Source organism: Drosophila elegans, unplaced genomic scaffold (assembly GCF_018152505.1).
Source record: "Drosophila elegans isolate 14027-0461.03 unplaced genomic scaffold, ASM1815250v1 contig_149, whole genome shotgun sequence".
Lineage (NCBI taxonomy): Eukaryota > Metazoa > Arthropoda > Insecta > Diptera > Drosophilidae > Drosophila > Drosophila elegans.
In genome coordinates, this window is record NW_024545513.1 from 25,207,005 (window position 1) to 25,220,814 (window position 13,810).

Consider the following 13,810-nt stretch of genomic DNA (forward strand, 5'->3'; position numbering starts at 1 on the left):
AACACCACAACAAAGAAAATATTCAAGAGAAAAACTGATTAAACCAAAAAACTATAACATTAACATCAATAATGAAATCATTATATATGACGGAATAACGTTAAATTTTTCCGCAATTATACTTCCAATCGACAAACTTGGTGTCCGACATTTTGAGAAAAATAGTGTGGACTTCAGCATAAACATTTATTAAATTGATGAAGCTAGCGAAAAAATTGTTATACCAACTGTTCAAACGAAAGAAAGAAAACCAAACCACATAAATATAATGGGTATCGATAATATAGATATGCACTACGCCTATATAACAAATGTTACATTATGTTCATCACAATTTTCCAAAGCCAAATCGGGAGGATACTTGTTAAAAATTGTCTTCAGTGTTATCACGCTAAAAACACTACTCACAAAAAATTTGAATGCGGAGAAGTGGCGTCGTTTTATCCAGAGCCTAATACAAAAACGTCGTTTAAAGGATACCACAAGAAATTATCTCCTCCGGTGGTGATATATGCCGATATTGAGGCTGTTCTAGAAAGTTACAAAACATGCCTTCTTCGTCGACATCAGAAGTGCAGAAGCATACTGCCTGTGCAGTATCATTTTATGTTGTACGCAAATCATCGAAGTCTAAACGACTGGACATACGAAGGTAAATAGAAACAATTATATTAAAAATTTTTTTTATTTAAAATGTATTGATATTACATGCAAACATTTTGTATAGCTCTCAAACGAAAAACTTTGAGTCTGTACAACATATATTGGTCATCCCCCAAGAGCCCGAGTGTCAGCCCCATCGATGTTCAATGGAAATAAATGCGAACGATCTAGATGAATGCTTCAACCAATTTACTGGAAAATACGTGGATCCTATTTATAAGAATTTTAAGCCTAAGACAAGTTAAGTGATCCAATCTTTCCAGTAGTTTTTCACAATTTGTCTAAACATGATCTACCATTTTTACATTACAAAACTGGAGGGCGAACTAAGTCCAATACCTTGTAATAAAGAACTTTATATAGCACTAACGCAGACAATAAGTATCAACGGTTCAAGTAATTATAAAATTAGATATATAGATTCAGTTCGATTTTTAAACTCAAGCTTAGAAAAACTAGCGAGCTATATGGAAAACAAAGAATTTAAAATTCTTAGAACAAAATTTGGTGAGAAACAATTTAAGTAAGTGAGGAGGAAGAATGTGTTACGACTAAATAGATATCTCAGAGAAATTTAATGAGACCCAGTTTCCTAGCATTGATAGGTTTTATAATTCTCTTAGTGAAGAAAAATGTAGTATAGACGATTATAATTTTGCACTAATAGTTTAGGAATCTTTCAACTGTCAGACCATAAAAGATTATTTAAAACGTTATTTAGATAATGACGTTTTAATTTTGGCAGATGTCTTTGAAAATTTTAGAAAAATTTGTCAACAAATTTATAAGTTGGACCCCGTAAATTATGTTACCGCACCATCAATATCGTGGGATGCTATGCTAAAGTTTACTACCGTGCGCTTAGAACTAATTATCGATGGCGATATGTACAATGTTTTAAAAAGAGCAATACGAAGTGGGTTAACTCAATGTACTCAGCGTATTTCCATAGCCAATAATAAATATTTAAAAAACTTTGATCCTATAAAACTAATAAAGTTATATCGATGCAAATAATTTATATGGACGGGCTAAGAATCAGTCCTTACCGCTTTCTATATCTATTGCAGGTAGTATAGGATAGATGCTGGAAGTTGATTTATAATACACTTTCGATCGACATGACTTACACAACTACCTGCCTTTCTGTTCAGAAAATAAATAATATAAAAAAGCTGACTGCTGACTTAACTGGTAAAAGTGAATACATAATTAACTTAAAACAGCTTCAACTTTGCTTAGAACAGGGTTTAATTGTAAAAAAAATACAGAGTTTTGTCTTTTACTCAATCATGCTGGCTGAAGCCTTATATCGATTTGAATAGACCAGACCAGAGAAAAATGGCTGAAAATGATTTTGAGAAAAGACCATGGAAAACGTGGCCAAGCGCCGAAAAGTAGCTTTAGTAAGGGATTACCAATCGCGGCAAATTTTAGGCAGCGCATAGCTAGGCATGATTTTCATAGCGTTGAAATATTCGACTCAGATTTAGCAGCAATTGAATCAACACCATCAAAAATGATGTATGATAAGCCCATATATATAGGAGTAACTGTTTCAGAATTATCAAAGTGTATGAATTTACTTATAACTTTATGTTAATTATGAGTCATTCTACGAGAATAATATAATATATATGGTTCCAGATTCATTTATATTATCTTCTGAAGAAGATTTTTATCAAACTATAAGGGACAATCCCGACCGCTTTGATACCTCTAACTATAAGCTAGAAAACCAATAATAAAGAGCCCGGAAAAATGAAGGACAACCATGCCGGTAAGATTATGACTTCCTTTGCTGGGCTTAAGGCTAAAGCTTACTCTTGCTTAGTTGAAAGAGAAGGAAATTATATAGAATGCATTTAAAAAATTAAAGCTGTAAAAAATCAGTTATTAAAAAACTAAATCATGAAGATTAAATCAAATATACAAGAGCACAGAGACAAAACACTCGACACATAAAATACTCAATTGGAAAACTCTCGTCACCAACACAACACCAACTCAACGAAGAATAAAAACAAAACAAAATATGGTTTTGCCAGAGGGAAAACGCTTGAAAGAATCCTCTGGCTTTAAGCGCGAGCGCCCCTCTGACGCTGCCTATGACACTGCCTCACCAATGTTTATCGCGGCAATGAATAGCCGTTTTGATGAGCAAGCCGGGCTGATCAAGTCTACCATCCGTGAGGTTGAGGAGAGGATGCTTGAGGTGCTGCAGGAACCGCTCTTAGGCGTCACCACGGAGATGAAGCAGATGGCCGATCGCATGTTGCAGCTGGAGCAGGAGGTTGAGGAGCTGCGCTCCCTAAAATCCCAAATTGGAACGGTGCAAGGTAAGCTTGACGACCTGCGTGCGCAGTGCCAATTCTGATAAAATTGGAAACTACGAGGGAAAAAGTTTCACTTCTTCGCGCACTGGCTGATTTCCGACGCACAACAAAACAGCAACTGAGCATACACCTGTTGGGCTTTGACTCGCCGGCCGCTCTCTATGTTAATGAGCAGCTCACGAGAGATAATTTCCTCATATTAAAAGAAGCCATGCGTTTGAAGAAGCAGAAATCTCTTGCTGCTGTTTTTACGCGCCGTGGGATTGTGCACGTGAAGTGCAGTGGGAGAGAGGACATTTACGTTATCCAGCAACATGATGAGCTCTCAGCGATCACGGCTGCTGAGTCTGCTCTCGCCCTCTCTGGATCCAGCGCACTGGTTGCCGAAGTTATCCCTCGTGCTGCCTAAAATAGCTTTCGTAAATAACATCTCTTATGAAGCTGGTCACTTTATTTTTATCGTTTTTAAGAGTTATTTAGGTTTTCAAGTTGTAATCTTTTTTCGTTCAAATCTAGCTTGTGCCTTCTCAATGCATATGTTTCCCAATTTACCTTATACCCCACTATTAATGCAGGTCAGTACAAATAATGCAACAGCGAGCAGTTTGCTGAGAATTCTGTGTAAACAAAAAGTTGGTCTGAAGATTGTCCACATAAATGCTCAAAGTTTGGTCAGAAAAATGGATGAGTTTAGGGAACTTTTGGTAGGATCAAATGTTGATATAGTGTGTGTTTCAGAAACATGATTTGTAACTGGCTACGTGTTGCATAGCTCAGACAGATTAAAACACGCAGGTGGTGTGGCGATTTTTGTAAGCAACAAATACACTTCGAAGCTTATTAAATCAAACCCGATCGAAGGTAGAGTTGAATATTTGTTTCTGGAAGTCGTAGATCCTAGTTCCAAATCAAAAATGTTTACTTCTTGTATTTATAGACCCCATCGTATGACCGAATATACTGATCTCTTAGAGTCCGTATCAGACATATCTGTGGCGTACGAAAACGTAATCCTGGCTGGAGATCTTAACAGCAACATGATCCGAGAACAAAGTGTACAAAATGACTTTAACTCTCTTGGCCTAAGCTTGGTAAACTGCCAACTACCTACGCATTTCACAAGTACCTTTAGCTCTTTGTAAGATGTTTTCTTTGTTAGTGAACCATCAAAAATCCTTCTCTATGACCAGCTGTGTGTGCCAGCGTTCTCTAAACATGACTTGATGTTTATGACATATGATTTTATTTCTGACAATTCAACACGATTTTTTAACTATAGGGACTATAAATCAATCAATCTAAACAATCTACTAACTGAATTTGACAATTATGACTGGACAAATGTTTATGACTTGACTTTGCCACAGGATCAACTTCTATTATTTAATTCCAACATTCGACGGTTATTTGATCACTGTGTTCCGTTAAGAACAAAAACACAAAAACCTGCCGTACAGCCATGGTTTAATTTGGAAATTAAAAAACAAATTTGCCTGCGGGATAATGCCTACAAACGCTGGAAAAGGTATAAAACTGAAAGCCTGCACATCATTTTTAAACAACTGAGAAACTTAGTCACAAACTCGATCTCTTCCTCCAAACGTAGATTTTATAATGATAAATTTGCCAATGTAGAGACTCCTGGTCAAGTTTGGAAGGATTTGAGAAGCCTAGGCATAGGAAAACAAAATGCTATGGCTAAATCGGACCTTGATGTAGACGCCCTTAATAAGAGGTTTTCAGAGGTTCCTTCCGTCATTTCTACACATAATTTGTACCGTCTCCGGGTCGCTAAAATCTTCATTTCTGCCTCTCACACAAGGAGTCCCACAAGGCTCAGTTTTAGGTCCACTGCTTTTCTCGCTATATGTAAATGATCTCCCTAAATGTATTTCTGTTTGTGATGTGCACCTATATGCAGATGATGTCCAGTTATATGTTAGCCGTCCCCTAAGTCGAATTAGTGAGTGTATTAGAATTAGCAACATTGAAATTAAACAAATAAATGATTGGGTTGATGCGAACGGGTTAAGACTAAATCCATCCAAATTAAAGTGCATTCTAATTCATAAAAAATCAATTGACTTTAGCTGTCTTCCAAAGATTGAGGTAAAAAATGTTGAAATAGAATGTGTTTTTAATTTAAACCGCAGGGAGCACATAACATGTTACTCAAACAAAATTTTTGAACTAAGCCTTGAGTCATGGATTAAGTTAAAAACCCTCTTATTTCTGCGTAAACTCCTGACTAAAAAAGAGCCGCAGTACTTAATTGAACATGTGCAACTGGCTTCGTCTGCCAGAACAAACAACATTGTCTGCAAAAGATTAAAATTGGCGATGACGGAAAAACACTTTTTCATACAGGCTGTTCGCTATTGGAATAACCTTCCAAACAATATTAAAACTATACGAAATGAAACGCACTTTAAAAACGTACTTATAGACTATTTAAAGGGCAAAAGCTAATTCTTATTCTTATTTTAATCTTAATTTATAATTTTTAATGTCAATCTCATTTTCTTTTAAATTCAATTCATTTCTTTATGTTCCTCATGTCACCATAACTTGTTAAAATGTTAAAATGTTAAATTGTTATTGTAACGTAATGTAATGTAACTGTACTTCTAGTGTTTAAGTTTTATTGTACGAAACCCAAAGTATTTAAGTTTAAATATAACAATCATAAAGTGACCGATGAATCTGAAAAGACTTACTCTTATATCGTCGGGATACTAAAACAAATAAAATTAAAAAAAAAAAATGTGTTGGATATATAAAAACATTTTATGGAGCACAGCGAACTGCTCGCTCTCATTGCCAAGGGCAGGTGCGAGCAGTGCAGTTGCAAGTTCGCTTTGGGACCGAATTGCAAGTTCGATCCAAAAACTGAAAAGTGGAGTGGGAAATCAACCAAATCAATCAAAATTATTTACATTTTACAATTTTTTTTTAAATTTTCAATAAATTATTTATTTATTTTCATTAGGCATGATTAAAAAAAAACGCAATTAATTTAAATGACTAAGAACCTAAAATTATATGGAACATACTTCTGTTAAAATTAAAGACAATTTGTTTTAATATTTAAGGTAAGATTTTACGCCAAGAAAACGTTTAATTTCTGGCAGTGTAGAGCGGCAGTCTCTCCAAATGTCTCCATCCACTGTCCCTTTGCTCTCCCGCTCCAACTCTTCTCCAAGTCTCCGATGCGCTCTGAAGCGCTTACGCTTAGTAAGCTTAATTCTGTTCCTATTCATGTGTAAACAAACACCCGCAGTTCACGCAGTACACTCAAAAGAATTTTGCATTCCTCCGTAGGAATTTGACATTTTTTTGGGCATTTATTTTTAAAACATTTGGGAAAAAAATATATGAATTTATCCTGAATTTGATTTAAAATAATTCAAATTAAATGGTAATATCTTTCATTAAATAAATAAGGAAATAAATATGTGGGGAAGAGTAATAAATGCACAGGACAACTTGTGAATGTAATTAAATTCAATTCAATTATACATATTATCTAGGCGCATATTTTTTATTTTCACGCCCTTTTTTTCTCTTTTTATTCCCTTGCTGAGTGTATTATAATTTCAGTCAGAAGTTTGCAACGCAGTGTAGGATACATTTCCGTCCCTATGAAGTATATATTTTCTTGATCAGCATCACTAGGAGGGTCGATCTAGCCATGTCCATAGCCATGTATAATTTTAGAGTATTCGAGATATTATCTTAGAAGAATGGTCTTATATCTATTAAAATCGGAGAACGACATTATTTAGCTGCCATAGGAGCGATCGAAAAATTATGCGCAAAATCGGCATTGATTCATTGTTATGAAACATGCGCGATAAATAAAAAAATTTTTTGTTCTAAATTTACGGGAGCGCAAGGAAAAAAAAATAATAATGGAAACATAACTCAACTTTTAAAAATAAAATTTTATCTAACAATTTTTGTTCTTAGTGTATATTTTTATTGCAAAATGAGAATTTTTCCAATGTTGTTTTAGAGTCTCATTGCTTGTGAAATGCTTTACCAATATGCACCAGCACATACATATATTCGTATCTAAATATATATATATATATATATATATATATATATATATATATATATATATATATATATATATATATATATGGCTTCTTAACTGCATTGCAAACTTCTGACTGAAATTATAATGCCCTCTGCAAGGGTATAAAAATATTTTAAAATAATGTATCTTTACTATTTTTTAATTTTTGTTTAAAAATTGTTTGGACATAGTTATGGTTCAATAATTCAGAACTACGCTTTTAATTTTATTAACATCAGAAAACGATATCATATAGCTGTCATAGGAATGATCGAATAATTGAGCTGAAAATCATCATAATATTAATAATTTTAAAAATATACGCTTATAAATTTATATTTTTATGGTGAAAGGAATATTTAATTTGTATAGTATCAGCAAGGTTATATAAACTTCGGCTTGCCGATGTTTGCTGCTTTTCTTGAATTTTTCTAGAATTTCAATGCATATGAATTCTTAACACATGCACGTTTTTTTATGTGTATATGTATATATAACTGAGATAAGCTACAGTTAAATAAAAAAGTAAACAAAAATATACAAAAAATATATGTTTTCGTCTTCATAACTAATACATGTTTGTTATATAAAAATATTATTTCCTTTAATGCTAAATTCTTTCATAAAATAAAGGCAAGGAAACACAAACAAAAAAAACGGGATATGTGAAGTAATATATAGAATTATCCATGTTTTCCAAATGCATATTTCAAACGCTGTCTGCTCATTTTTCGCTCTTTCCGACGGCATGAAAGAGAATCTCACTGCTTGTGCTATAAACACATACACACATTTGATATCCAAAATTCTGTTCACATCAGCAGCATTTTTAAACCGTTCCAGAGACTCGACAGAAGAACATGTCAAAATTTATGTACTGCTTAATACAGAACTCGGAATTTTCTAAGAAAACATTTGTGAATATGATGTAAACCAGTGCTCAATCAAACTTTCCGTTACCACTAGCAAATCAAGAGACAAGTATTACTTATCCTACATAAAGTGTTGCAGTAAAAAAAATCAAACTAACAGAAAGTGCTACTATTAACAGGTATTTTTATATTCTAGTCTAATTCTAGTATTCTTACTATTATGTAACAGAAACATAACAGAAACTAAAACTCATAAACCACACCCTTAATAAAAAGTGTTGTAATCTAAAATGTTTAATTTCAGATAATATAGATGTTAAAAATTAAATCATTAAAGATTACATCAAAATATATAAATATAACGTAGTACAAGCAAGGACTGCCAGTGAGAGTTCGGTACCAGCGATAGCTAAAGTGGGTATCATTAATTTATAAAATTAAATTAAATGGAAAAATAAATATAACAAATAACTTTTACAGAGAACTTCAAAAGCTGCCTGTTCAAATGCCAATGATCTTGTAAATTTTGCCTCCAGACTTAAAATGAAAAATCAAAAACCGAATATTCTGGAGTTTCTCGAGATAACAGCCAAGGTTCGTCTTTACCAAGGTATTTAAATAATATTTTTCTCACATATAAATCAAAATTCTGTCTTTGTTTCGTTTTTCGTAGCAATATAAACTTTAATTCTGTAAAAATATTTTTAAAAGCAAAGCGAAACCCTGTTTATAGCTGGTTTGATTTTTCTAAGAAAAACGACTTTAAAAGATAAATGGTTTTTAAATAATAAACACTAATGTGTTTAATTTGATGTAGGCACATATTACGAACTTATATCGAATATTGAGTTAAATTAATGGATTTGAAAAATTAACGGTATAGTCAATTATCCAATGTTCTTTATCGTGCTGTGCTTTCTGGATATCACCGTTATTAACTTGTCTTTTAAGTGTTTGGTATAAGTATTAAATTTATGAGAATTGAAAAAATATAATTGCAGTTAATAATTACAGTAACATTTTTAAGTTAAAAACCTAGGTTTTTATATTCCTGATCAGCATCACTGGGGGTTCGATCTAGTTAACACCTAGAAATATACATATAAAAATTCCAAGAAAAAATTTCTTGTGTCAAAACACCTTGTTTTGAAAACAAGAAAATTTTCTTGAATTTTGAAATGAATGCCATAAATAAAAATAAAAAAAAATATTTTTTATAACACAGAAATTATTTGTAAAAATTCTATGCCAAACCCTAACATTAAATATCACTTTAAGACAGATAAATGTTTTCCATACAATTGAAATGTTTTCTGTAACATAGACATCTTTTTTAAATATAGAAATATTTTTTTTAATGTAGAATGTATTTTTCAAATATGGAAATATTTATTTTGAGTATAGAAATGTTTGCTATAATAAAGAAATTAATTTATAAAATTTTTACCCTAAAAATTAAAATTTTTCTAAAATTTAGAAATATAAAACAAACTAAAAATTTTAATTGTGTTCTTTGATTGTTGTTTTTGCTTGCTTGGACGCAATGATGGATGTTCAACCACGAAACGAAGTACCACTTTTTTCACATGAATGATATTTTTCGTAAAGTTAATATTGGACAAACAAATTATGTGACTTCTTACGAGAATTAAATAACATTTATATTGTTTTGACATGTAAAATATTATAGACATCTAAGAAAATTTGTGTTGAATATATTGACTGTCTGAGCTATGAATTTTAACGATGTCATTAAAGACAAAAATATGACGTCAGGCAGTTTCTACGCAAACTAGTCTCCTCTCTGTTTTAAAGCTATCTGAATAAAAATTTCCCAAGAGTATTCTTTCTATAATTTAATTATATTTTGAGATTTAGTAATAGTAATTAATATTTCAAAATTACGGTTTTTTATTTTGCTGAAAAAATAAATGTCTTGCAGCTATTTTAAAAATTAATTATTCTTGAAAACATTTAAATTTTGATCTATTTGGATATATGTTTAAAACAAACGATTTGAATAAAATTAAAAGAATGAACCTTTTTAAGTTATTTTTTCGATGGGAGCTATATGCTAGAGTCGACGGATTCGTCTCGTTCCGACTTATAACGGTCTGTAATATTAAGATAACTTTAAGGAAAGTTTCAAGCAGATAGCTTTAAAACTAAAAGACAAGCTTGCGTAGAAACGGATGGACAGACAAACATAATTAGATATTCTTTAAATGGCCGGAGCTGTCTCCTTCACTGCGTTGCAAGCCTCTGTATGAAATTATAATACTCTCTGCAAGGGTATAAAAATGATTTTTCGCTGTTTTTTAATTTAATTGATATATAAATTGTTTATTCGGGATATAGTAATGGTTTATTATTTTAGAAGTATGGTTTTAAATCTATTAAAATCGGAGAACGACATCATTTAGCTGCCATAGGAACGATCAAAAAATTAATTAAATTAAATTTTATCTAACAATTTATTTTCTTAGTGTGTATTTTTAATGCTAAATCCAATGTTGTTTTAGAGTCTCACTGCTTGTGAAATGGTTTCCCCTATATACCAGCACATACATATATTCGTTTCTAAATAAATACAGATTGGATTTGAAAATCCAAGCTGGATATAGCTTTGGAATCGATTGAAGAACTAGTCTAAATTTGTACACTGCTAATATCTTAGCTCAAAATAGTGAAATTATTTGTAATAGTATGTGAAGAAATAATACAATCCAAAAGTCTCGGTAACAAGCACATCAAGACAAATGTTTTGTATCCAATATAATGTCTTACAGAAAAAACAATTAGCAATTTCAGACGCAATGTAGGATGTCTGTAAAGTGAAACAGGCTCATAGCGTCTATTTCGATATCGATAGGAGATGTGCGTGAGTGTAACTTGGCTATTAAACTCCTTCCCAATTTCAAACTTATCTTACGACTTTTTTATAAACTAGCATATTAAGCGGGAAATCGCTAAAAATAGCTAAAATAAACTTTTTAAATGTTCCCATTCGGCACGATGAGATAAAAATGCCTGTGTAGGCAAATTACCTGGATGAAACGGTCCGAATGGGAACATTTAAAAGTGTATTTATTTAGTCTATTCTTAATATTTTCGTCACAAAACTTGATATCAGATATTTTGTATGATTGAGGTGCAATGTTCATGACTTTTTTACATCGTTAAGAGGTGTTTTTGTTTGCATAATATAATGGTTATTAATAATAAATACTCTGAACCATATGAACATATAACATTACACATTTTTTTCTAAGAGCATATTTTAAATGCTATATGCGAATTTTTCGATTTTTATACTTCTGCAAAGGGTACTATATAAAAACAGCTCTTATAGGAACAGAACATAAAACAATATATATATATATTGTTTATATATATATATGTTCTTATTAACAATGGTTAGACCAAATATATTTTATTTTATTTATTTTATTCACAATGAAATAGAAGTGCCCCACTTCACAACTTTCCAATCTGTTTTTAAAATCCTTCCAGTTTTCCAAATCAGACAAGCGATACATTTTTAAAAAGCTAACAGCTTTAGCTTTAATTATCCAAAAAATAATTCTAGCAATTAAACTTCTTCTTATTTTACATATTCTTACCAAAACACTCAAAAATCAGTCGACGTCGCACTGTTACGTCACTGATCGACAGGCTTAAATCCTTTTTCATCAGTTTAGATGATGTACCGGACAATCCGTCTATCCTCCAAAATAGTCGTTTTACGCTCACAGCCTCGATTCTCTTCATTTTTCTCATATGTTTTTCCTTGCTTTCTAAGGCTGACAATTAGATTTTTATTTTCGACTGAGCAATGTTTTCCTCTTCCCACTAAAAATTAAATTATCGTCATTTTCGATAGTTTTATTAAAATAATACCCATAATACAAGGCGTCTTTATTTTTTTAATTTGATTTGCATTTTCATCTCCTTTGTTACTTTCTTCACACACTTATATTTCAATGAACAGCCTATTCTGTGTCTGTACTCACAAAACAATGCACAGAGTGATAAGACTGGAAGGGTATCAAAAACCGTTGTAAAAAATGTGAAGAGCGACACTACTGCCTCATTGAACACGTATGTACATTCGAAAATATTTAGAGAAAAATAAGTTTCATATATTAAAGCTATGTTTTTGAGTGCATTGCTACAGATATTTTCCTTAATGATTAATATAAAATATATGATTTCAGAATCCGGCAAGCTCACGCAATTAAGCAGAAGAAGCACTAGCGTATTATCATTAAACAAATGATAAGTATATGTATACACATTTAAAAAATGTAATACAAACATGGACTGCCCAAGAAATTTCGGTAACAACAGATAACAAAAGTATGTTCTAGTTAAAGAAATCGACATAATTTAAATAATATATTATAAATCATATTTTATTTTAACAGAAAGACTGATTTTCAAAAGCTGCCCAATAGAGTGCCTTGCAGAACAAGTAAGCGAAGCGAGTAAAAAAAAAAAAATATATATATATATATGTTTATGTTTTTAGATGGACCTTTTAAAATTAAAGGTTGCTTCCGAACGCCTTTTTATGCCTAGCAGAGGGTATTATAATTTTAGTCAAAAGCATGTAACGCAGAGAAGGACATATAATATTTTCTATAAAGTATATCTTTTATTGAACAACATCATAAGGAGAGTCGATCTAGTCATGTCCGTGTGTCTGTCCGTCCGTTTTTTTTTTTCGAAAACAAGTCCCTCAGTCTTAAAGCTATCTGCATGAAACTTTTCCAAAATTTGTCTATTGTAGGAAGTATATAAGTCGGAACGAGGCCGAGCAAATATATATATATTTTTTTTTAAATCTTTGGAATACCACTACTAGGTTAACTAACGGTTTTAATTTTATTAGCACTATTTGTGCTCATGGTTCATCTTAAGCTAGTTACCAAAATAATGTTTTAGTTTAAAAAGCAGTATGCTATTATGCATTATTATATTTAAATAAATATATTTAATATTATATAAAGGCTTAGCGAAAACATGTTAATACCCGGTGTGATTTTTCTGTTTGCCTATTTGTTATTTTATTAATTTTAGTTATATGAACAGATTCAATTTTTTTTTAGTTTACGAACACAAATGTATTCTTAAAGAAAGCCAAACATAAACAAGTTTATAACTGGTGTCATTCGATTCAAATGTGGTCATGTTGAAGATTGGTGGTGTCATTTTTTTCAATCATATTTGAATTTCATGACCACAAATTTATCCTTATGAAATGCCGATCATAAATAAATATTTCTAAAACGGTCTATTTGTCTACTTATTTATATTCTAGTTTTTATTGTCGACTACTGTGCAATCACTAGCTATAGGGCAGTAGTTGGGGGAGTAGGAGTATTAAGATCTAAGCTGCGCAGCTAATACTTGGACCCTCTCGATTGCTTACCTATGGTCTAAATATGCACAGACTTCGTGTAAATGCGAAAATGTTTATAAATAATATAATGAACGAGTGCACATTATATATTAAATGAGGCACATTAAATATTAAAAAATTTCAAATATGTTTGACAAAAATGACAACGGTCTAGTCAATTGTTTTGTATCTTTCATTTCTTATTTTTATCTTCTTGTGCTTACTTGATACTACCGTTATAGACTTGGCGTATGGATTTTTGTTACTAGTATAAAATATAAAGAAAGAATATGCTTTAATTTGTAGACTATGATTAAAGTATTTATATAATTAAGTTACCTAAAATATTAAAATATTAAAATTATAAACTAAAATATAAGGTCGTTTGGTTATAACATACCGCATTCTTTATTGATTTTAAACATATATAAAATTGTCTGATTTAATTCTATAT

At 31.4% G+C, this 13,810-nt stretch overlaps 1 long non-coding RNA gene across 2 annotated transcripts; it reads left to right on the top strand.

Moving 5' to 3' along the window:
* The first annotated feature begins 7,926 nt into the window (after window positions 1-7,926).
* Window positions 7,927-12,687, top strand: LOC108141823. Of its 2 annotated transcripts, none has more exons than XR_001774262.2 (6): window positions 7,927-8,131; window positions 8,257-8,366; window positions 8,433-8,562; window positions 12,170-12,311; window positions 12,380-12,426; window positions 12,484-12,687. It is a non-coding gene; the product is annotated as an uncharacterized LOC108141823 (long non-coding RNA). The 2 variants fall into 2 exon arrangements; XR_005977963.1 differs by having other exon boundaries at window positions 8,433-8,546.
* The last annotated feature ends 1,123 nt before the right edge of the window (window positions 12,688-13,810 follow it).